Source organism: Sturnira hondurensis, unplaced genomic scaffold, assembly GCF_014824575.4.
Source record: "Sturnira hondurensis isolate 20B ecotype Veracruz unplaced genomic scaffold, ASM1482457v3 Scaffold0018805, whole genome shotgun sequence".
NCBI classification, from domain to species: domain Eukaryota; kingdom Metazoa; phylum Chordata; class Mammalia; order Chiroptera; family Phyllostomidae; genus Sturnira; species Sturnira hondurensis.
The window spans coordinates 825,040-850,833 of record NW_028091436.1 but is presented as its reverse complement, the minus strand read 5'-3'; the positions used below and the strand labels follow the sequence as shown (position 1 = coordinate 850,833).

The following is a 25,794-nucleotide window of genomic DNA, read 5'->3' as shown; positions in this document are numbered from 1 at the left end:
GGAATCAAACTGGTGACCCTTTGGTTCACAGGCCCGCGCTCTAACCACTGAACTACACCAGCCAGGGCTGAAGGCCAAAAAAATTTCTTAAAAAGATGACTTTGATGTCTCAGGCATGATCTGTTGTTTACAACAGAAGAGTCAGCATCCCTAAGGGCTGCAGACCACGCCCCTGTCCACCCTGACCTACACTTAACCCTGAATAAAACAATCTTAACTGCTGCTTCCACGCCAGCCCTGTCCCAACCACCACTTACTCAGGCGTGGCTGCGCACACCCCGCCCTTTCATCCTCACGGCCCTGCTGCCGGCACGCCACTATGAACGCAGTAACACCCGCTGCTGGGTCTGAGGTGTGTCGCAGGGGGCGGTGTTTGGGAAAATGTCATTGACCCAGACCAAGATGTGCGGACTGCCGCACACAGGGTGCGGGACTCCCAGATCCGCAGGCACCCACGTGGGGCTGGAAGGGCGCCCCTGCTCCCAGGAGCAGGGACTGGTCTGAGAGCTGTACCTGAGGATGACCACGCAGCGGGAGGAGGGGCAGTCGGGGGTGCGCAGGGTTTGGAACTGGGGGTCCTGCGTGGGAGACTCGGGCCATCCCCACAGGTTCCTGGGCTCCCCAGCCAGTGGAGGACAGGTCCCCTGCTCCCAGCTGGCAGGCCGTGTTCCAGGCTGGGGCTGGACCCTTGCTAGGCACCAAGCAGACACCAGGGGGCGCTAGAGGGGTAGGAGGCAGGAAGAGCGCTCCAGCTTGCACTCCTGTTTGAGTTCTTCTCTAAAGTGCCCTTTCGAGAATATTTGCAAGGGGCTAAGTAGACAAATAAACACATACACCATAAAGATAAAAAGACACATATATACATAAATAAAAATTTAGAAGTAAAAGGACAAAGTCGGGAAGTCGACTTTCAGTTTCTCTTGAGGGAGGTTTCCTAAAGGCCCATAGAAACCAGAAAACGGGTGACGAAGAAGCCGCCCAGCACCTTTGGACGTGACGGTCACAAAATTGACACAGGCTGACCTGGAACTTTGCTTTAGTATACGTTTTAACCCTGGTCAGAGCATTGGTCCATGCCTGATATTCGGCTGAGGTTCGTGGGTGTCACTTATTTTTTGCTCCGATCTCATTTTTAAGACAGGAACCTTAGTGCGTACTTTGCCACACACAGGAGATGAAGCACTGACCCCACACTTCTGCGCGGGACTCCCAGCTCCTGCCCGTGGGTCCCACCCGAAGGTGCACACCTGCCGCTTTGATGGAGCCGGAGAAGGGAGGGGGCCGCTATCCTGGCCCAGGGGCTGGTAATTCCATTCGGCACAACCTACCTGAGCAGCAGACGCCACCAGCTCTGGCGGCGGGGGGGGGGGGGGGGGNGGCGCGGGGGGGGGGGGGGGGGGGGGGGGATCTGGGGGGAGTGTCATTCCCCACTGAACGGGTGGCCCCTAGACTCAGCAGGGTCTTTTTGATGGCCTGCTTTAAGAGCAACTTCAAAGAGCTTGACAATCTACCTGTAAAAAGGGTTGTTTTTAAATTGGCTGCTCTTCCTTGTTTCCACAAAAACTTGTTTAATACTTTAAAGTCTATGGTTTATACGTAAAAGTCTTCAAGAATCCTTAGCTAAAAAGTTTATATTTCCCAAAGCATTAGTTTGCTAATGGTGTAATTACGGCATTAGCCCTGCAGGGCATTGCGTTTCTTCCCGGAAGAGCTAACAAAAGAGAGCTGTGGTGCTTTTTTTGTTTTGTAATTTAGGATTCGTTAATATGCCCCCTTTTTTTGAACAAACACCACGTTGAAGGATCCCTGTGACCCTAATAACCAGCATATGCAGTGCGTCCCCTTGGGCAAAAACCCAAATCAGCCCTTGACATTTCGGCCCTTTAAGTTTTTACATACTTTCCTTATTTCTCCAAGCTCACTAAAATTTTACACCTTAGTGTCTTCCTTTCACTTGTGATAAACAATCCTCACACTGATATTTTTTCCATAAAATTGTGGGTTTTTTTTAAAATGTATTTGGTAGGCTCCAAATTTTCTAACAAATTACAAGAGTCCAGAGCTAGGAGTTCTCATGCTCACGTTTCTTCATGCAAGTACCCACAAAATAGGAAGCAGTAAATGCATTTTTACTCAAATCTAATCAGCTCTGAGCATAACCCCTCTGCTTTGCATTTGTGTCTGCTGCAGATTTAGCTAGAAGAAAAAAAAGGGAAGGTGTGCATTTCAGCAGCGAGGCCAGTTCTGTGTGGATGGACGGGGTCTGAGAAGTAAGGGCTGCTGGAGTGTGGCCGGTGGGCGATCGTACGAAGGTCATAATTACAGTTTTCATTTGAGCACCTAACATGTCATGTGGTGTGCTGGAATATGATAATGTGATGTTCCAGAATGACATGCCTGTGATTTTGTAATGACAGTTTGTGGTAAAGAGGGGGCGCTTTTGTGCCGCACCCACTCCGTGCGTTAGATACAGCCAGAAGCCTCTGGCCCTGACTCCCAGGCCCCAGTGCCCTCACTGGTCCGGCTTCGAGACGTCACTTCCTAGGGGCTTCCCAGCAACGCTCGCACCTCGGGCCACGGGAGGCAGTTCAGGTTTCTCGTCAGGACCCTGCGATCGTCCGCCCCCGGCCCTTTGGCAACACCACAGTGTGTCGCAGAGCACAGGCAGGCCCCTCCGTCACTGTCACCCCGCCTCACCTGCTCCTCCCACTACACCGGAAATAAACATTTTGGGTTCATCTTCCTTGGACGTAGTAAACGTTTTTCACGTTGAAGGGTCAAGGCGTGCATCCTGGAAACTTCATTTTAAGCAGCAAACTGTGAAAATCCTCTGAAGTCACACTGAGCTCAGGGTTTCTAGGGACGCGGGAAGCGGCACCACAAGTCAGCCTGCTGTGCGTAGGGGCTCCAGGGCTCCACGGGGGGCAGAGACATGCCCTCCCGTCTGAATCTCCGTGAATCTCCGTCTGGGGCTTCGTGCGCACGTGTGTGGGGCAAGGTGCGTGCCCCGTGATCCTTCTTGTTGAATTAATGACTGGCATGTAATTTGGCTAAGGTCTCAGGAATATGCTTCCCCCACCCCTAAAGCAACACCAGACGCACCCCAAGGTCACCCTCTCTGGCCTTCGCATTTCCAGGAGTGTGTGGCCAGAGCAGCCTTCAGAAACCTCCTAATAATTTTTTAATAAGGAAAAGATTGTTCTTTGTCATGTCCACTTGACTGCCTGGAAAAGCTGTACCCCAGGAAATAAGGGTTTTCTGCCTGATGTTCAACGCACATGAACAGCCTGAGACCACGTTCACATAGTGGCTGGTGGGAGAAATGACTGCATTCTGCAAGTATGTACTTAAATGGTCAGAAATCACCTTGAAATGCGAAAGGAGTGACCGTTTTCCGTGGTGTTTTATGTGAGTTTTGCCTGTGGACTTGGGCACCAGGCCCCTTTGGGGGTAGGTATGCACAGCGCCTCCCTGGCCCACTCCCACGCCTCTATGTGCGTGCGTGCGTGTGTGTGGCTGTTTCAGTTGTCAGCAAATGTCTGTTTACCCCACTTCCTGTTATTAATTATGGGAAACGGGTTTTCTTGAAATACATTCAAGATTCTTTTAACACAGCCAGAGACTTAGGGCAAGATACTGATGAATCCTTTCTGTGTATCCGAAGCCGGAAACCAAGTTAAAATACATTGTTGTCTCACAAAGCTTACACCTTCTTATCTCTCACAGAAAAAAAACTAAAAAGACAGAACTAGAAAAACAGAAGCAGCAACCTCTTGTCCTATTCCTAGACCTGCAGGTGACAAAGTTGGAGACTTTCTTCGTTGGACATGACAGTGAATGGAGTGATCACGGTATCAGTTTTGAACTCTTTTGTAGCCCAGGAGAATGTTTCAAACACCAAGGCAGTAAGATACATTCTAACGTGAAGGCGACGCTGAAGAGACAGCAACAGTGACCTGATCACCAGCGTGTCACAAAGCTTTTCCTGTGGAAATGTCTGGTCAGCTCATCTTGCTGTCTGTGACAGCGGCATATACACTTGCGTGCATTAAAGTCACGGAGGAGCCAGAACATCTGGAAGTTTTAGAAGGAAAGCAAAATAGTTTGGGGGGGGGTTCCAGATTTAAAAACTGCAGATGTTTAATTGGGGCTGTCAGTCAGGGTACGAGGAAATGAGGGCAGAAAGAACCAGAAGCAGCCGGTGGAAAATTAAACCAGCTGCGTGGGCCCAGGCCAGGCTGAGAGCCATGAAACTCGTAACCTAATGCGGAGAGGGGCTTTCTGCCCTGAGATCTGGAAATGTTACCATGTGCAATTTTGTAAATGAGCCATTTCCAAAGAGTCTTTTTCATGAGAGCCCCGTAAAAGTTTCTCCGACTCCCCCCGCTCCCCGTGGTCATTAGCATGGGGCAGTCCTCCGAGTCCGGCTTTCATCAGTGAACAGCCGCCCTCCCTCCGGGCCCCTCTGAGACCTTCGAATACTGCTGAGTGGCCAGAAATGACAGGAACAGAAGGGCCTGCCAGGCCCCGCCCCCACCCCAGTCTCCACGGCCCCGGATCTGCCAGGACTCGCTGGAGAGCAGCACCCACAGACAAAGACAAAGACCCCGTTTTTCTCGGGGAAAATAGGTGGCATGTGCACGTCGCCCAGGAGGAGCGACGTGAGCCGACACACGTGTGTGACTTTGGGGGGGAGGGAGCCACGGGCTGCGAGTTTCAAGGAGGCTGAAATTGCATCTGATTGCATCAAAGCCTAGCAAATGTTGTTGAACCTAAAAGTCCTTTCAGCCTGTAGAAAGACATTCAGTGGCGAGAATTTTTTTTTAAGCACATGGTGAAAAAGATCTTGAGCTCAGCAGAAAGACGTTGTTGCATAAAAATGAACCCGGCCTCCCTTCACTGGGTCTGCAGAATAAAGGGAGGGAGCAGAAGAAACCCTGATGAATCAAAGGATTCAGCAAGATAATACATCCTTGTGAGCGTGTTTCCTAGAAAAGGATGCCGCTCCCAGCAGCCCCAGGCTGTCGTTACTGGAGAGGCAGCGAGGGTTTATGAGAGATGCAGACCTCAGCATCTGGGCCCTGCCAAGCAGGCGGGCTGGAGCTTGTGAGCCCAGGGCCCTTGGCGTCTCGCGGGGAGGGCTGTCTGCTCGGCCTCCACGCCAGGCTAGGCGAGTGGGTACAAAGGCTCAGGGACAAAGGGGAGCCGTCGCTCACCCCAGAAGGGCAGGCTGCTCTTGCCTGAACTCACATAGGCCAGGACGACTTTCAGAGATGAAGAGGCAAATATGTGGGGAAAGAAAATGAGGAAAAGGACTTGGTCATTAACTCATAGCATAGCCGGAAGTAATGGGGTGGGGGGAAGGGAGAAAGCTTGAAATAATTAATTTAAAATAATCTTTCTTACGCAAAGGATGGGTCTTCTCCCGGCTGCCCTCTGAGATTTGTGACTCTGCTGTGTGCTTATATTCCTTTACTTTTATCCACATGTGACGTAGACTCTGTTTTATGTGAGGAGGGACTTTTAAACAGCAGAGTTCTGTCAAAAGTTTTCAGTGGATGGTGTGATGGTGTCTTGTCCCCTTTGCATCTAAAATAATCTAAGTGCAGCAAAGCGTTCACCTGTTCGCCGTCAAATGGGGGCTTGACTGAGCGCCCGTGCAGAAGTTTGGGGACCTTGTTTGCATGCCTTTGGGAATCTCTGAGCCTCAGTTTCCCCATCTGAAACGAGTTTTGCCAGTCCCAGGAAGTTCTTGACCACTGATCTATGAGAGCAGTGTTGCCTCCTAAAGGCGAGCGGCCCGTGCGTGGGAGGAAAGGGCAGAACTCGGGCGGCGTTTGGAGCCTTCCAACTGTCAGGCGGGGCTCGAGGCAGCAGCCCTGATGCGTGAGGACGGCCCTCTGGGTAAACTGGGTGACGGGCCAGTCCAGCACCACAGGGTCGTCACCACTCGGGCCAGTTGGTTGCTGTTCCTGTGGCCTTTTCAGAGCGTCTCAGCCTCTGTAACTGCAAGTCTGATTTCCTTGTGAATTGCATGTCTTCAAGTATATCTGACCTATTTATTTATATAGCCCTTTGTCTGGACAGTGTCTCTTCCAGTAGTTTTTAAGCAGAATGCCAGGATTCTCTAATTCTTTAGTAAAAAGGAAAGAAACACATTTGCTTGCCTTCATTGAGTCTAATTGAAAGGGACACAAGTTGCTTAATCACATTCAAGATTTTCCTTTAGAAAATTCAACTATTATCACGGACTAGAAAGATGATAAGACGATAACGTGGTATAATTCAGATAGATTAATTAGTCTCCTTAGAGAAATGATTAAAGGCAAAGCAAATGTACTTAATATGTTTGGCAGTGCAATCTAGATTTGTCTAACAAATGCATGACTATGAGTTAATAGTTTCAAACCTTTTTCCACGTGGGAGATGTGTCCGAGTGAGAACAGATTTGACCATTAATGACGCGGCCAAAACTATTGTTTCATCTTTTCCTCGGGCTCCGGTTGCTGTCTTCCCAGACCTAGTGAACGTGGGGTGAACCCAAACAGTGTTTTCTGGGGCCAAATTGGTAGCCCTAAAAGGAAAACGCTAGGATGTGAAAAGTTGGCAGAACTATGAATGGGCTGGATTGGAAAACATTCCCCTGAAAGGATAAAAATCACTTTTAACCTCCGTGAATGGCAATTTGCTTAGAGTGACCTGAGTTTCACGTACTATCTCCCTTTTTGTTTTGTTTTTTTCCGACAGGGATATTGGCAGAATCACCAGCTAATCGGTCATGGAACCCGAAGGCGGTTTCATCTGCACCTTGGACAGCCGTCCCCCAAGCGCTGGAGAGAGAGATGGTTCGCCTCCAAACACAAGCGTGCTCTGCCCGAAACGTGGGCTGGGCTCAGGTGCGTCGGTCCCCTCTCCCGGGCCAGGTGGCATGCTTGTTTGCTCTGTGCAGACCACCGCCCCCCACCCTGGCTCTCTTTCTTTGCTTTTTCACGGAATGCTGGCCAGGTCACCGAGACGGCCCTGTGGGGGGACACATAAATACACTTTGGGGACCGCGGGGAGCTGGGGCCATTATAACACTGTTTCAGTGCCACTGAACGCGACACAGTGTCAGATGATATAGCCTTCGTCTTTGCTCTTTTTGAACATAGCAGTAAAAGAACGCAGGAGCTCTCCGTGGGCCCAGCCCATCGGCGCGCGTGCGCAGCAGGTGGGCAGGCCTTCGGGAGGCCCTCTGTCCGGTCTGCCGGGCCTCGGGGCGGGTTTGGAAGGATGGCCTGCAGCAGGCGATGGCTTTTAGTGGCGCCTGTGACCCTCTCCATTACGAGAAGCTGTCCCGCGTGTCTTCCGTGCCCCTTCACATCCCGGCAGGGCGTTCTTCCTCATCGAGGGTTTCCAGGACAGGCTTCTGCTTCCTTCCGTGTGGAGAGCGTGTGGGGGTGGTCCCCCAAAGCTGCACGCAGGTTTTTTAACAAGAAAAAAAAGACAACCTAAAACAAACAAAAAACCCCCACAACTTTGCCAAGTGGCCAGACAGACTGGAACGGGGGGATTATAGGTAAGAGAGGAAATGACGGGTTGGAAGCTGTAATTTCTTTTTCTGCGGTGGCAGCCGCGGCTGGAGTCGGGCAGTGAAAGGTGTGGGCGCTCCATGGAGTCTGGGGAGAAGGTCCCTCAGGTTGTCCTGGGGGTCCAGGCCCCGGTCTTACCCCGCTTCCCCATGCCGCGCCCCCCACCTCCCATATACCCCGTGTCTGTCCGGGACAGTTGGGTGTCCTGCTCTCCCTCCTCCCCCCTGATTACCTTTCTCACTTTGTTTTTTTTAAACGTGACTTGCTTGGCTCCAGACTTCAGCCCATGGTGCGGACTGCGTCACCGCACCCGAGTCTCGTTCATGTTTAAACGTGCTGTGGCTGTAGACGTTCAGAAGGAGTCCCAGCCCAGAATGATGTCAGAGAACGTGATGTGATGCCCCTGTGGGAGTCAGAAAGCCCAAGGTGTGGACGGTGGTTTGTAGGACGAACCAGCCGTTACAGTGACATGTTACAGTGACAGAGCCACCAGTAACATGACACGTGGGCGCCTGTCTAGCTTACGTGATGCTCACTGTGATCTGGGCCTTTTGTTTGAGTTTCACTAACGAGAACAGAGGCACCAGGCTGACGAGAGCAGAGGGAGTCTGTAGTTCGGCTCTCGTCAGAATGGTGCGAAGGCAGCGGCAGAAAAGCCTGTTCAAGGTCATTCTGCCTGCTCGCCCGCGCTTTAGTTTTGCCTGTACTTAGGCCAAGAAAATATTTTCCCAGAAACTGGTTAGGGATGTTTGAGAAGAGATGTAATCGTTAAGATGTATATGCGATGCCATGTAACTACCGTGCGATAGAAATGCCTAAGTGGAGCTCCCTCACCTGAAATACTCCACGTTGCACTGAAACGCACAGATTCCAAGGGACCTTGAACGTGAACTCGTGCCATGTGTGAAAACCTGCGACGTAGACCAGGTCAGTTTAGGCGGAAGATGTGCGCTTCTGAGTGCACGGGAAAGGTCTCCCCGCGGGCCGTCAGGGGAGCCGTTGAATGTATCGGCTTTCAGAGGGAACGTTAGCAGCGGGGAATAAGTAAGACCTGGCGGGGCGATTTTTCACAGAACTCACAACAGCACAAGATGAGCTCTGGCCCTTCCCACAGACAGTGGCGTTACCTGTGCACTACGCCACCGCTCTCCTGGGACGGTCCCCAAAATACCAAGGACGGAAGGAAAGAACCAGCATAGAACCTGGGCCGTCAACCTGCAGACAGGCCGAAAACCATGCATCTAAAATACAGACTGTCCACTAGTTTTTATAGGAACAACAAGGAGAGAATAGAGGAGATACTAACTTGCTGTGTTTGCAGTGCGTTGTGTGTGTGTATGAATATATTGAAAGGAAGGGAAAACAATAGGCGCAAGGAAGTCTGGGAGGCAAGAGAAGTCCTTGGAATCCAGGAATGAGGGAACCTTAACACTTAGACCGTAGGAAAAATACACTACACTATTCTTCTACCCGTGGACGTTGTTAAATAAACCAGGAAGTCTTCGCTTGATTTGGCTGTCACAGAAAAAGCTACGTGACCGATTCCGATGCATTAAATCATGAGGGTTTTCCTGTCTGGGTCTGCCTCCGTCAGTGCCCAGTGAGTGTGCACGGACTCCCAGGGGGAGGACTGAGCCCTCCTCCTGTTTAAAAAAAAAATGCCTGTGTGTCATTTTCCTGAACTACCAATATTTTGTTCACACTGTTTCTTAGTCATCCTCTGTCCACCTGCCAGGAAAGAAATTAATCATCCTCCCTCGTTGAGGTTCCCCCCCGCGAAGTGTGCAATAGCTCGTCCCGATAGATTTTGTAGCTTTTAGGGGCACTGCGAAACCTTACCAATTCATATTGAAACTTTGGTGAGGTCCTATGAAATGTGAGATGCCAGTAAACGACAGAACCTCTAGTGTGTTGAACAAATCATTCAGGATTCTCTCTCTATAGATAGATAGATAGATAGATAGATAGATATATTTTCAGAGGTATTCAAGGTTGTCACCTGTGGCCATGGAGCCACGCACTGGACACCTCGTGGTGACATGTGGGTACAGACGATGGTGTGACAGGTACTCTCTGCGATTGTGCCGTTGGGAGTTCCTTGGCCTGAAACAATAGGCCAGATTTAACAAGACAGGCATAATATTCTTTTTTTTTTAATATTTTATTTATCTTTAGAGGGGGACAGGAAGGAGAGAAGGAGAGAAATATCAATGTATGGTTGCCTCTGCCAAGGACACACAATGTACCGTGTGTCCCCTGCCGGGAACTGGCCCACAACCCAGGCATGTGCCCTGACTGGGAATCGAACCGTGATCCTCTGGTTCACAGGCCCATGCTCAATCCTCTGAGCTATACCAGCCAGGGCCTGTAATATTCTTGTCCTAACTCCAAAATTCGCCAGAGCGAGGCAGACGAGGCTTAGAAGTTGCCCGCGATGGTTGATGGCTGTTGAGTGGTCCCCCGTTCGTTAGCTCAGCGTGAGTCAGAAAAGCGTGGCCCACGCTGCTCCCGCGGCCCAGGGAGAGCCCAGCAGCTGGACAGGACAGGGTTTCCGAGGCGGAGGAGAGGGCAGGTCCCTCTCTCTGGGGATGAGTCTAGAACCGACCGTTGGTAGGTGGACCGAAGCGTCCACTGTGCTGTTCAGCTACAGAGAAGAGTCAGCCAATGTCCTGTGCTCAGCACTGAGTAACTGAGAACCTCAGAAAGCAAGGGATTGTTCAGTGAGTCTCAGTAACTTGTGCATGAATGTGTCTTGGTTTCGCCCGTGAAATATGCCCATGTCCCGTCGTCTTAAAAATTCTCCTACAGAGACTCGGCCCCTTGTTCCTCACCGCGGCATGAAGACCTGTAGAGGGAGGGCTTGGTCCCTTGCTGACGGGCAAATCGGCCTCCTGGTCGCTCTCCTCAGACGCTAATAAGCAACGACAGCTTCACGGAGAGCTGCTTATTAAATCTGTGTCGACACATTATCTTCTTTTTATGACGTGGGCGAGCCGTAGTGCTGGGGCACGCAGAGATGAACCTCATTATTTGCTTCTTGTCTTTGCAAGACCCGCATTAGCGGGTGACGTGTCCCGGCACTCACAGACGCCCTGGGAGGCCAACAACACTCCTACACAGCTCAGTGCTTGGGGCCCGTCCCTTCCCACAGGGGCGGCGCCCACGCCCACTTCCTCCCCACCATGACCTGCGGCTCACGTGTGCGTCCCCAAAGTGCTGACGTCAGCGCTGGGCCACCGAGTTCAACGGGGGAGGGTGAGCTTGTGATAGCAGAATTGTGTCCCTGCCTGCCTGCCTGTAATTACCTCCCTGTCCGTGCAGCCCTGCCATCTGGGGACCCTGTCACAGTAGCAGCCATGGGTCCCGTCTGTCCCGTGGCAGGAAGTCAGCTCCACTTCGTCCTAATTGTTTGGTTCTTTTCTCTGGCAGCTGCAGAAGCTGGGATACGGAGAGCACGCCCCTCGGCACCCATCCTGTTTGGGACCCGGACACAGAAGTGTGACCTGTCACAGTGGGAAGCACTGGCAGGTACTGCCCTTGGTGACACCCCTCCGTGCCTTGGGGACCGATTCCCAGTCCCCCCACGTTGAGTGAGGAGTGTGTTCTTTGAGAATGACACCAGCTTCTGTTCCTGGCCCTGGTTGTGTCCATGGTGTAGTCCCGATTCTGTCTCTAATTTTCTCACGGGCTTATGGTGTAAGAAGCCCCCCCCCCCCCAAAGATAGGTTCCCCCTGAAGTATTTTTGTAGAGAATTATTTGGTTATTAGCTATTATTAAAAGCATGTNTGATTCCGGATGTCTCCCCCCCCCCCCCCCCCCCCCCGTTTTGGCTCACATGGTGTCTCCGTCATTAGGTTTTCAGACACCCATCCGATTGCCAAAAATCAGGAGATGCCCAAAAGTCCTGCAGAATTGTTGAATGCTGAGCAAAACCAACTAAGTTGGGCTCCCTCGATGCCTAGAACAATTTCCTGGTTTTGGGCTGGTAACATCTACATATGTTTATTCAGAATGCTTTTATTCCTTAAAAATGGCATGCCAACTGAATTAATCTATCTTTAAGGTGGCTACAGATGCTAATTATCTTTATTTATAAGAGCATGGGTGCATTTTACTCAGCAAATGAAGAATGGCATGAATTTTCCTAACACCCTACGATTACCTTATTAATCAAAATTATGACCGGTGAGTTGGGGCCGGCTGGCTGTGGACCGGGCCCAGGGGCCCTCGGAGTCGACGGGGGCACCTCTGCAGAAAAGCAGTGACGAGATGTTTAGTTTCCAAATTTCTAGTGATTTCCTCCTTCCCACGCATCCCCCAAAACCCAGGGGCGTTCTCCACGATATACTTTTATTTGCCTTCACCGCCAGTTTAATTCAGTCCCTCTCTGTTTAATGATTTCTTCTGGAATGTTACGCTCCTGGTGGTTCAAGCCCTCTCATGATTTGATAGTTGATTTCAAATAATTACGATGCCTTCTGTTCCAGTGCCCATAGTCGTCTCTGGTGTCCTCTTCTGGTTAGAAATGGTTTGACGCTCTTGCCCACGTGTTTTCAATGCTGCTGATTCTGTCTGTACATACGCATGGGTCGGGTTTATTGAACTGCCCCTATGGAAACCAGCAGACGTTTTACCATCCCTGTGTCCACGGACTGTTTTGTTAGCCACGAAAGCCCTGTTTGCTTGCGTAGTCTTTGGTTCGCCTGCCTTCCCTGCTCCAGGAGATCTTGTCAGGAACTCAGCCTCGGGCTGATCCTTGCAACCGTTAGCAATGTGGGTTCCAGGAAAGTGTCAATGCGAATTTTTTAAAAATGAATTTTGAAGACAGACATGAGAGATCCAGGGTCTTGTTTGCTGTCCTTCCCTTCTTACCCCTGTGCCCTGGGTCGCAGGAACTTCTGCATTGTCTTGGGCTGTTCCTCCAGTTTCGTAGAGAACTTTTTAGAATCCGTAGCAGAGTTCATTTTTTTTTGTATCCTGGCATTTTTACACACCACTGTTTATATTTTGCAGGGGTTTGGGCGACGTGGCCGTCGTGGACTCTCCGTTCGCCCGGAATCCCTCTGCAGCTGGGAAGCTCCGCTCCTGTCGCCAAGTGGGGGCTTGCGTCACGGGGCCCGGTCCTGAGCTTTGGGAGGTGCGGCGCTGGAACCTTCGTCGTCCTGCCACAGGTGGGTGACTCGCACGCCGGGAGCGCCCCCAAGGGTGCCCACTCGGAGGGCTTTCCGCTGAGCGCACCGCACTCAGACGCGCGGGACAGGCTTCTCTGTTCAGAGGTTGCAGGTTGCCTGTGGATGGGCGTTTTGTGAAAATGTCTAAGGCGATTGGATGGTTTTACTTTGTTTCCAGAAATCGTGCCAACTGAGCTTTTAAATATTTTCATTAACTTTTAAAGTCACTTCTCATGTTCCAGAGAATTCCCAGTCAGAAAGAGAGGACTTTTAGGAATGTGTGATGCCGCAGTATAATAAAATATGTCAAGGCAGAAAGAAGAAAAAGAGGCAGACGAGGTGTGCAGGCGGCAGCTTTCCTTCATTCGCACCCGAGTCCAGTTGTTGATGCCAAGGTTCCCCACCCGAGAGCATAGGTTCCGCAGAATAACAGTGTCATTTTGGGTCGTGAGACAGGCTGCTGTCAGTCATCCCCAAATTGTCACCCAGAAGACAAACTAGAAGTCGTCCTGAAGTATAATGAGATGAAAGAGATGGGGAGAAATGATATTTATAATATTAGATTCAGTCTTGGCAAAAATAGTCCTCACTCAGTGCCTACTTTTTAAAAAAGTTATTTCTCATATTTAATGTTAAAGAAAAAAGAATCAAACCATAAACACTGAAGACCTAAGGTTCACTATAACCTGGAAATACCACTGGCATTCTGCAGTCCGGAGACAACGTGCCCCGTGTGTTTCTGACCCAAATGTCAGCGGGACCCATGGGACAAGGGACCAAGAGTGGGCACAGGACCGGGGCTCAGCCCTCTGTCTGGTTTCAGAGAACGAGATGTCGTGAACTTGCTGAAAAACTCCCAAGCAGAGCTTCCTCTGAACGTGTACCATGCACCTTTGAAGTCATAATTTAAAGCCCTCGAGTGTTCACATGTCACCGTGTTCCAGGGAACTGAGAGGTGCGCTCAGGACAGGGTCCCCGCGATATTGCACGTCGTTGCAGCGCGTGTCTCGTTACAGATGGTGCGTGGCTGCATTTCCTCCTGAGTCAGACACACGTGTGTGCGCATGTGTGTTTTGCTAAGTCTCAGAAACAAAACATGCCCCGTTCTTCAAGGAAAAAAGGTATACAAAAGAGAGGAAAACGGCAGTGTTCTTCATTTCTAAGCTACAGGCGCTGCTGGATGGCTCACACGGAGACATTGGAAGTTCACGTCTCATCACTGTGAACCCAGATGTGGGTATTTGGGGCCCATTTTTGGAGCGCTACAGTCATAAAGTAACCTATGCAGTCATAAAGTAACCTAAAATAGCAATGGAGGACACTCCGCCCTGCTGATACAATACACTTTGCTTTTTATGTGGTGTTAACAAAATGATTTAGGTGGAAAACGAAATCTGTCTTAGCTCGAGACAGGAGCACAAAGACGTCTCCCCTCTGGACACGGGCTCCGGCAGGGCACGACCAAGGGGACCGTTTTATCTGCATCGAGATTACAGACCAAAAGCACTTTTGCAAGGCTCCCGTGTCCGTGATCGGGCTTACGTGTCTTGGATGGCATCTAAATTACAGCCTTGCGGGGCCCGGCGGTCCAAACACCGCGTCAGTGGCGGGGACAGCCTGTTATNCGCTACAGTCATAAAGTAACCTATGCAGTCATAAAGTAACCTAAAATAGCAATGGAGGACACTCCGCCCTGCTGATACAATACACTTTGCTTTTTATGTGGTGTTAACAAAATGATTTAGGTGGAAAACGAAATCTGTCTTAGCTCGAGACAGGAGCACAAAGACGTCTCCCCTCTGGACACGGGCTCCGGCAGGGCACGACCACGGGGACCGTTTTATCTGCATTGAGATTACAGACCAAAAGCACTTTTGCAAGGCTCCCGTGTCCATGATCGGGCTTACGTGTCTTGGATGGCATCTAAATTACAGCCTTGCGGGGCCCGGCGGTCCAAACACCGTGTCAGTGGCGGGGACAGCCTGTTATAATCTGTCAGGGCGTCTTATTTCAAACCTCTTCTCTCTCGGGCTTGTCCTTGTTCTCTGCTGGTAGAAAAATCAAAGTATCTTTCAGACCAGGTCTGGGAGTGGCCTAGGCAAGCGGAGGGGGGAGGGGAGGCACGTTTTGGTTTATATTAACTTTGTTATTTAACTAGTGTATAGATTCCCCCCTTTTTTCTGCGTGTCCCCCCCCCCCCGCCCACATTTTGTTTATTTGATTTTTAAGCATGTCGATGATGGTGGTATATTATTATAGACACATTAAATGGTGGTCAAGAATTAGAGAATTATAGGCAAAATATTGTTCTCTCAAAGGGAAGTGGTTTATGTTACACTGATGTATAATAGAGTTATTATATATAAATTAACACTGTTCTCCGAATTCTTCTATAGCACACAACACAGATTGTGTTTCAAATGTCAACAGAGAGAAAAGTTTTCATTTGAAGACGTTCTTTTGGAAGAATGTTTATTATAATGACTTAACAGTAAAAACCTCCTAAAAATTAACGCTTTACTTAAACTGTTCCTGCAGATATAAAATTGAGTTGTTACATTCTTCCAGAAGTAGTGAGCATTTTCTTAAATACAGATAGGCAGAAATATATGATCAGTTATTTAATACTTTCATACAATCCAATGTTATATATATGTATATATATGTATATATATATATACACACACACACATATATATATATAGTTATTTTAAAAGCAAAACATATTTTGTTTAGGAGCATGCATTAGATTAGTAACTGATGGATGACTTTGTTTTCATGCTCCAAACATACAACACGAGACTTCATGTATTTTCCAGTAATTTAAATTATTTGAAAAATGTAATGAGTTTTTAAATCATACCAAGATTGAGATGCAAGAGGCTTGTTGAGAATAAGTGAGTTTAACACGCCCTTGGGACGCACTTCTGTTTATTTTTTAATTAAAATGATGCTGCTCCAGCTGAAATAACAGAGCGTGTATTACTAGAATGTGTCTTATCTGCTTTGGAAAAAGACAAGCCCTACGAACACATTAATTGCTAAATTTCCAAGCAATATGGGCATCTTTTATTCCTAGTATTTTTGGGAGGAAAAAATTCTACCTTCTGCAGGCTGCGTGCAGAGTAGAAGTGAAGGGCTCGGCAGGGGGCTAGGAGGTTTGGGGAGCGCGCTGCATTCCCCGAAATGCCCGGGGTCTTTGCATGCTTTCGGCACCAGGGCAGACACTGAGGGTACTCGTGTGGCTTGGGGGTGAGTGAACGCACCTCCTTTCACAGAATCGGGACCAGAGGTCGCCACACTGAGTTGACATTGGGAAGAAAATCATGACTCATAGAATCTGATGTAGCTCAATGGGGCCATATATATATACTGCAGTATTTTGATTTGAAGTATCTGTTTTTCTTGTATTGGAAGCAAAAAAAAATTGGAGATTCTGGGAGCAAAACAATAGAGAAGATTGAAAAACCCTCCATAGGTGGAACGGGGTTAGTTTTGTACCCACATTCTCTCCTACTCAAAACCCAGCCAGCAGGCTCGGTTTATTTCTGGGAATCTCTTCCCTGATAAACAGCAAGATCAGACGCCGCGTTGTGAACACTGGTTAATCTACCACCCTGCCGGGGACCAGAGCAGCGTGAAACGTGGCCACTCCCCCTCTCCCACCCCCACCCAGACATTCCCACTGCCAAGGCCGCCGCACACACGGGTGCAAGGTGAGTCCTTCACAAATTTAGGAGCTGCCCCCCCTCACACCCGCCTGGGCCTGACCGGNAGCGTGAAACGTGGCCACTCCCCCTCTCCCACCCCCACCCAGACATTCCCACTGCCAAGGCCGCCGCACACACGGGTGCAAGGTGAGTCCTTCACAAATTTAGGAGCTGCCCCCCCCCCCCCACACCCGCCTGGGCCTGACCGGAACAATGCCCCTTGGCGTGTGTGCTGCGTGACCCACGCACATTTTCACAGTGGCCTTGCTGCCGGCCTGAGCTGCCTTGGCAGTGCGTTCCTGTGTGGGGATTGTGTAGCTCCTTTGACCTTTGCAAAAACGGTTTTCTGCGTGGTCCCCCTAGAACTGGCCTTTCTCACTCAACATTGCGTTTCTGCACCGTGTCGACATGGGTGCATATAGTTACGTGTTCCTTCCCTGCTGCATGAGCTTGCCCGGTATGTATATACGTCCTCATTTTTTTCTTCCTTGACATTCGGGTCGTTGCAATCCAGTCACTCGGCTGTTGGGGGTGCCTTCTGCGACCCACGGGCCAAAAACACTCCAGAGGGTTCCTACAGTAGGAGTTTCTGAGCCTCAGTGTTGAGGCCGTTGCTAGAACAGGGATTTCTGGGTCTGAGTCTTCGTGCCTGCAGAAGGGCAGTTGCCTGAAAGGTGAATGCAGAGGCCGCCGTGAGCGAGCAGAGAGAAAGGCTTTCTTTCTAGAGACCTGACGAGGGTTTCTCGCCGCAGCCGTATCCGTCCTGCCCGTGCAGAGTTGGGAGCGGCTCTTGGGCCGCTCCGTAAAACGCCGGCCTCGCTAAACCAATCCTCCATTCTCTCCAGACCCATTAGACATGAGGAGGAGGAAGCCAGAAACCCTTTTGGTCACCTTAATACGGACGGCCTGCATTTATCTTAAATGTGGGAAACGGGGATTAAAGTTAAGAGGATCCGGCCAAAGCAGAGAATGACCAGCTTTCCTCCCGTACCACGTTCAGGCGATTTTGGGGGGTTCACAGAACGTGGCTCGTCTGCGCTAGGGAACCAGTGTGCAGGGGCCAGACCAGTGTGACCGGAGAGGCAGGGGGTGTCTGAAGGAGCCGAGTTCCTTTCTCCCCAACGCGCCTCTGTCCATTTTCTTCCGGGGTCGTTTCTACTCATCTTTTTAATGGGCAGCAATTATTCAGTTGACTTCCAGGTACCTGCAGGGACCTGATGGTTAGAGAAAAGAGACGGTGAAGATGGAAGAGGATGGAGGGGTTATCCAGCACACCTTTCATTCTGCAGCTGGGGAGACTGAGGCAGGAAGAGAGGGGCAAATGACGTGGCCAGTCTCTCCACTGGGGACCACATCTCCCTGCCGTCAGATGGTTCTAGAATTAACCTAAGGAAGGGTGCCCCCCGGGCTGCCGATAGAATGACGGGCAGCTATGTGGAGACGGTACAGTGGTAAGGGGGCTGCGTATCCCCCCAGGTGGCATTTTTTCCTTCTCCAGCTTTTGATCTGTCCTCCTTAATTTCAAATGTGGGGAAGTGACTTGGCTGCTCTTGAAAAAGGAGGGGGGGGTGGTGGTGTGTCCAAAGGTCTCAGAACCAGGTAAAAGTTTTATTTATTGCAAAAATAGAAGGCATGTGACTCCGTGTCCTAGGGAAAAATAACAAAGGAGGAACCCAGTAAGCCTCCCTGCTCTTCAGAGGAAACATAAATGGAGGTTTATGTGTTGTGACAGTTTGAGATCAAGTGTATTTGCCGGTGGCTTTGGGGATGTGGGAGGGAAGGGCCGACTAGAGAGAGCACTCGCTGTCCAGGGGGCATGAGAGCGTGACGCTGATGGGAGGGGACCGCCAATGCTAGGTTCTCAAATGCATTAAAAAGAGAGAGAAACAAGCAGAATAGGGGTAAATTATGTCACGAAGTATTATGAAACTGTAGGTATTGTATTACTTCTTGACTGAAACAGCACACACAAGAAACTCAGAAGATGAACCGTAAGTCACACAAGGGCTGGAGCAATGATGATGGTTTGGAAAGTTGGGACAAGAGGTTCAGCTTGACCATGAACTTGACTCAGTGCCTCAAGGAGGAAGTGAGCCCAGGAAAGGGCCCTGGTTAGGAACTGGCTGCAGGCTCTGTCTCTGTGTCCTTAGAGAACATAAGGAAAGTCTCTCAAACTTGGGAAGTATCCATTTCCTCTTCTATGAGATAAACCGACTCACTTATACTAGGTGAATAAAAAAGTCCAAGGAACTGGAAATTTAGTTACTAATCTATTTTGATAGGAAATACGACCTTAGGATATGCTTCATAATAATGGGAATAGAATGACTTTGAACAGTTGGTCAGCATTTTTTAATAAATCATTATTTTAGGAGTTCTTAAAATTCCGTTTTATGAGAATGAATGTTTAAGCTCTTCACTGAGTGGGAAAAAATTCAAATTTATACTCACTTTCCGTTAATAATCTATAACCAAAGAAGCAGAACAGATCTATTTAAAGTAAAACACATACCCTATTTGGTATCAATTCCTCATTTGATACTCTCTAAAATTAAACCACAGACTTTCATAACTTTGAATTTCATGAGGGAAAACGAAGAGAAGGCGGTTTCTGTTTCTTTTCCTTTTTTTGAGGTAAAACTGCCAGGACACGGCCCCTGCCCCTGTAGAGGCCTTCCCTGTGTGCCCCCCCCCCCCCCCCCCCCCCCCCNCGGGGTGCCCCCCCCCCCCCCCGCCCTCCCGCGTGTCTTCTCGGTTGCACTGCACCCAGGAAGCAGCTTCAGGCGGACGGATGTTTGCTTCCCTGTGCTGGGGGCTCTGGGGCTGCTGAGTAGCTAGGGAGGCAGCATGGGGCACTCGCTCCTTTCTTATCCAGCAGACGGTTTCCATTTGGGAACTTGAACTTCCGATTGCGGAAGACTCTCCTTACCTTCCCCAGGGCTTGCATCAACTACCTGAACGGACTCTGCTGGGAGTTCCAAAGCAAACGGTCAAACCGTGGAGCCAACCGTGGAGCCGGGGAGTGAACACCGCCTCCCACTTCAGCCCATTCCTGTAGGAACAAGCGTAAGGAGCGCAGCTCCAAAGCAGATGGGGAGGGACTGGTCTCCGGGACCCTTGAAAACACGAGACCAGGAGTGAGTGATGTGCAAACCGCCTGTCGGACGTGGACGAAGGCAGGGCAGTAAGCATCTCTGTGCAAACCGTCCATCTGTATTTGCTCAAATTCTCCAGAGAACGGCTCCGTCGCACTTTGAGCAACTGGCTTAGGCGGCTTTGGGAGCGGAACTGGGGATAAATGCGGGCCACCCCCGCCCTCCCACAAAGGCACACGAACTGCCCTAAAGAAGAAATGCCATGTTACGGAAAAATACACTATTTCCCGGTGTATAAATACGGTGAAATTTAGGAGACATCTGTTTTGTGTTTCTCAGTATGCCGTGTATATTTTTATTCCATTATTTCTCCTAAAATATTCCAGACTCGTGATAATGGATGTGCATCTAATTTTAAAAGTTTACTGTCCATTCCAGTAAAATTTCTTTAGTAACCACAGAGGTTTCCAAAAGTTGCGCTTCCAATACGATACTGATTGCAACCGATGGAACAAGCTGTATTTAAAGGTGGTAGGGAAACGGGCTCCTTCCTTCCGCTTGGGCTGCTGCCCAAACAGAAAGGAAAGCTGATTGGTCGATACCTCTCGTCTCCCACAGACATCTTTGACTGTTTCGTTCTGGTCCTTAATGACAAATGATAACGTGTCTGGGGGGGTGCCCCTGGCGGTCTCTGGTAGAGCTCGGGAACTCAGAAGTGCTCGTTGGAATACTGCGTGGAGCTAATCTTGTTGGTCGGAGGTGCAGCCTTGTACTGCGGGCCCGTAGAGCGGTGCGTTGTTAGGGTTGCTCTTAAATCAGCAATCACACGTTACGATTCTGTACGTGAACAAAATTGTGCACCATTCAGGTGATCNGTCGATACCTCTCGTCTCCCACAGACATCTTTGACTGTTTCGTTCTGGTCCTTAATGACAAATGATAACGTGTCTGGGGGGGTGCCCCTGGCGGTCTCTGGTAGAGCTCGGGAACTCAGAAGTGCTCGTTGGAATACTGCGTGGAGCTAATCTTGTTGGTCGGAGGTGCAGCCTTGTACTGCGGGCCCGTAGAGCGGTGTGTTGTTAGGGTTGCTCTTAAATCAGCAATCACACGTTACGATTCTGTACGTGAACAAAATTGTGCGCCATTCAGGTGATCTTACAGAACAGGGCACTGTTTAGAACTGAGAATGTGACAGAAACTTTTTAAAAGTGAATATTTAGCTCAAAGAACTCCACTGAGCCAGCTATTTTTGTTACCCCCAAAACCACTAAAAAAAGAATGGAGGAGTTTTCTTTGACCAGTTATTGCCAGAAAATAAAAGCTGAAAATAGCTGGAAGCGTAAAGTATTTTTATAGCTCTCCGTCCAGAAGGACACTTCATAACGGGAGGGTCTGCCTCCCCTGGGGTGAGGGCAGATTCTGACTGACTTGCTCCAGTGAGTTGGGAACTGTTTGAAGGTGTTCAGCCTTCCAGGTAACTATTATAATACAGTTTGTTGCTTTGGGGTCAGAGTTTCTTGTCTTGAGCGATAAGCAGGAATTCACTGTCACGTGAAGAATTGCCGTTTGGGGGGTGTGTCGAACGCAGAAGACACTGCGTGAATCAGCATCTGGCGAGAAAGCCCTGCCGAAACACGACACAGGTGTGAAAGCAGGACAATGAAATGGTCGCCCACTTCTGAGATGTGGAGGTGCTGGGAAAAGAAGGCTCTAGAATACACTGACTCACGGTGTTTCTGTGCCAGGTCCGCGATGTGCCTGCCCGTGTGACGCGATGATGCTGCCTTGGAGGGTGACCACCTGCTGGGACGCAGCATTCAGGTTCCAGGGCATCCAGCCGCCGGGGGCGCCCGCGTGGAAGTCAGCAGCTCCCACCCTGCTCCCCAGAAAGTCAGGTAAAGAGGGGACACGGGTTGGGTCTTGTTGGGCACCAGAGATTTGGGGGACAGGCAGCACACACCTCCCCAGTCCCTGCCGCCTTCAAGGAAAGACGGGGGCTCCGGCCGAGAGAGGAACCGGAAACCATTCCCGACCTTGGGGACCCATGTCCCGCAGGGGAAACGGACTAAGAGAGAGGCACGTGGGCTGAGTTCTCATTTTTAAAAAATGAGCCGCGGCAGCAGCTGTTTGCTCCTAAAGGACGTGTCTCGGGGACGGAGATCCTGCACGGGACCTGGACCCTGTGTCCCCCGGGTGCTTGGGCCGTCCTTCCGTTCCTTGTCCCTCTTGTGCCTCAGTTTAAAACCCTGCTGGGTCGATCAGATGGCCTGGAAGTCTCGGGGTACACGTCCTGTTGTCTTCTGTGTAAGTTTGGAAAAAACGAGCTGATCCTTCCACAACCAAAAAAGTGTTAGAGAGAGAAGCCCCTGCCCACTCGTCTGGTGGGCACTCGGCTGCCTCCGTAGCTCTGCTGTCGTGCGTGACGCTGCAGTGAACACGGTGGGGGGGCGCCTGTATTCTGGTGAGTTAGTGTTTCGGGGTTCTCCAGGGGAGTCCCCGAAGTGGAGGCACCGGATCCGTTTTTTGTTTTCTTCGAGGAAACTCCGTACTGCTTTCCACAGTGGCTGCACCGATCTGCATTCTACCCACTCCCGGGTTGGTTTCTCAGGGTAGGCATTCGGACAGGTGTGCGATGATACCTCACTGTGGGTTTCATTTGCATTTCTCTGGTGGTAGTGATGCTAAACATCTATTCAGAAAGTCTTGGTACCTACATACAATGGAGATGACTAAATCCTACCATTCGCCACAGCATGGGTGGACCTACAGGGTTTTCTGCTAAGGGAAATAAGCCAGACAAAGCCATGCTCTCACTGAGGTGTGGACTCGAAAGAACAGAACAAACAAGCAAACGAAGGGGAACAGACCAGGGGAACAGACCGCTGTGCGGGGTGGATTTGGGGGGCTGTGAAAAGGAGGAAGGGGACCGAGAAGTGTCGACGTGGTCACAGCGGCCACAGGGCTACAGAGTTCCGCGCAGGGAACAGAGTCGATAACATCCTGATAACTGTATGGGGCCACGTGGGCACTGGAAATCCGGGGGGGGGGGGCATTTGGTAAAGTATATGGTTGTCTAACCTCTAGGCTACACACAGTGCAGCGAGTACAAAATAATAGTTCATAAACTGTAATTGGAAAAGAAAATGAAAGCAGCTCAGTACTGAAGATTGGACAGTTTGTGTGGGAGGGGGCGAGCCAGCCCTCTCCTCCCCCTCCCCCCCCATATATATATTTCTGCATGACTTTTTGGAAGAGAGACAGAAAGGGTACAACGAGTGGTTTAAAGTTGCTCAAGTGTTCGGATTACACATTCCATGAGGCCCCGCATAGGGTGGTACAAACACGGAGTGACCGCTGAGCGGAGGAAGTCTTTGTTTTTCTCTCCTCAATGACGATTTCAGGGAACCGGGGTGCCCTGTGGTCCTATTGTTCAAGGAACAAGCCGCCCCGTTAATATTTCATACAAAAAACGCACGTGAGCTGCTGACTGAATTGTACCGAGTTTGGGCCTGTGTGTTTGCTAAAATGAGGCGTGAGGGGATGCTGATTGAGCCCTGTAGAATCCTTCTCTTTAAGGAAATGAAAAGTAGGGGAAAAACTTTTTAAAAAATCACAGGCCCTCAGGTTTGGAAAAGGTCATTAATCAAGGTTCAAAATCAATGCATGAATTCTTAAAACAATCCATACACATTGCACGGTGCGTGTTTGATGAAGACCTCATGCCGAAGTATTTCATTTCAGGGAGAGGTACTGAGTGATGTGATCTTTGGCTGGGACCCCAATCTCAGCCCACAGTCGGGGGGGGGGGGCAGCGTGGCCCCACCCCTTCCCACTCCTGGCCACTCTGGGCGAGGCTCCTGATTGGGCAAGCCCACTCTAGATCAACCTTCTTCAAGGTCAGTCCTTACAGTGGGGGTTTGGCCGGAGGAAACCAGCGTCCACAGGGCGCATCAGAACTCAGTATGGAGAAGTCTTACCAGCTCCCCCCTTCTCCAACGATAGTGTTTTATTTGATAGTAAAGCCGGGAGGAAGAGACTTGCGGGCAGCTGTGAAATTGCCACGTTCAGCTAATCTCACCTAGTTTGACCTTTCTCTGCAGACTAGAAACCTAGAATGTTGTCATAGCTATTTCAATATCGTAAGTTTTTTTCTGAAATTCCTACCGACAGGACTTTGGGATGCACTTGGTATTTGCTATTTTGCATCCGTCCTCCTCCATCCTAATCATGCAATACTGACTTTTATTACCAAATCAGTATTCACTAACGGCTCATGGGAAATAAAATTGTATGATACACATTGTCTCACACAGGTTGATGCAAAAAACATTCCATCCTGTCGATTGAAAGAACAGATGCTTGTATAATTTATGAGGCCAGGAATACATTCACAATATCTCCCAGAAATAGTAAGGCATGCAAATAACATCATTAGTGGGGAATGAAGTCAGAAAGCTTGGGAGAGCTAGGTTGTAGACTGAATTTTGAATGGAGCGTTGAAGGTTTGAAAGATGTTATCAATATTCTAGAAATACGAGAGCACACTCAGCGTGTAATGGAATATGATGTAATCATAAAGTCAGTTGATTGTGTCACGTGAAGATTAAAAACACCTGAGCCTGTTTCTCAGCGATGCATTTCTGGTCTCCTCCACCAACAAATTTTAAAGTCTACATAAGCAGGAGTTCTACCATCATTTTAAAGACACAAATACTTGTTTTCTGAGAAAAAAATGCCTACTTTGTGTTACACGCATGTTACCGTTAAGTTTCCAAGGTTCATTTCCATGGTCAATCGTAACAGCCGAGTGGTGCCTGGGACTTGGTGGTGGTCTTGGGGGTTCACTTTGAAATTATTTTGACCCCCAGCCCACAAGACCTCGAGGGGTTCACCCAGCATTCCTGTAGAGTCGAGGAGGCTGCGTCGCCTCACTGAAAATAAACCCTGCGGACCGCAGCCTGGCCTGGCTTCTGCAGTCACCGTGGCAGCGCGCTAGTGACCGCAGCTTTTCGGTATAAAAATGTTTTTATAAAACAACAAAATCTAGCTCCAACTATGATTTGAATTTTTCATTATATTCGCTTCACTCCAAACTTCATACTATCCTTGGGGTCTTTTCTATTCAAAAAGGTTTTTCTCTTTTTTCAAAAAAGACTTTCTTTTCTTGTTGATTGGTTCTTTAAATGATTAATTATTCATAGAGGAGAAATTTTCAAAGACCAGCATAATTTAACTTAAATATAAGCTCCATGGGCTTTGAGGAAAATGTAGTAACATACATGTTTTCTCTTCCCTTCAGGAGGAAGTCTCGATTTGAAGCAAAGGAACGCTGGCCTGTTTTTCTGGTACACAAACCCTTGAAACATTAAAAAATGTGGAGAGCTGATGGGTGTTTAAGAACGCGGTGATACACTAGTCTCTTTCTGTGCCGAGCTGATGGCGTGTTGATTTGATTTAAAATGACTTAGGGCGTAAGCTCGGGGACCAGAAACGATTTTGAAAGGGAATCAGCCACAGCCGTCCTGAGTCCATCTGAGTCCCCAAGGCTGCGTGACTGCAGTAGGTAATCGGGGGGCTCCTGAGTTCAGGGGACGTGAGTGACTGTACCTTTTGAGTGGAGACATCACACGTGTCCTCCAGAGAGCTGCCTGCCCGTCAGTGCACCTTCCAGGTAAGAAAGGGCACGGCGGCCTGCTGAACTCACCGGGAACATTGTGATGCTGCATTTTTTAAGGTATATTTCAAGGCGATTTGGAAAGTAATTTTACCTAGATTCTAGACCTAAGTCTGTCCCTTACATAATGAGTTTCATGCTGCCCATGGCAGAATGTCCATTATGAAGGATTATGTAGGGGAAACATGAATGGGTGTCTGTGAGGGTGATTTTAGCATCCACACTTTCTGTAGGAGATGGAAGATGGGCGAGGGGACATAACCCAGCCAGGGAGCGGTGGTCTCGTCCTCGAACTCGGCCTGTGCTGCTTCGTTTAGTCATTACGCGGAGCTGCCCAGGAAATGAGCACCTTTGAAACAGCTGCGCGTCTTGCACACACAAACCTTCATCCACGTGGACCCGGGTCGAACGGCTACACCCTGAGAAGCGAAGTTGAAATCGGCTTGTGATAGTAAATTGTGGACACATGAAGGACTGTAAGATGAGCAAACACTGTCGGTGATTCCAGGCTCTGACTAAAGGACCTTCATGTTGGAGCTACTAAGTTTCTTTAAAAAAAACAAAACCCTTCA

General features: G+C 49.5%; 1 long non-coding RNA gene across 3 annotated transcripts in view; it reads left to right on the top strand.

Annotated features, from left to right (window-relative positions):
- Positions 1-25,335, top strand: part of LOC119003882 (uncharacterized) — a 48,283-nt gene extending 22,948 nt beyond the window's left edge. For all 3 annotated transcript variants that reach the window (XR_005070067.1, XR_005070068.1, XR_005070069.1), the window contains 5 exons: positions 6,748-6,896; positions 11,001-11,099; positions 12,586-12,743; positions 21,294-21,443; positions 24,848-25,335. This is a non-coding gene — a long non-coding RNA (uncharacterized LOC119003882). The remainder of the gene's footprint in view (positions 1-6,747; positions 6,897-11,000; positions 11,100-12,585; positions 12,744-21,293; positions 21,444-24,847) is intronic.
- Positions 25,336-25,794: the final 459 nt, after the last annotated feature.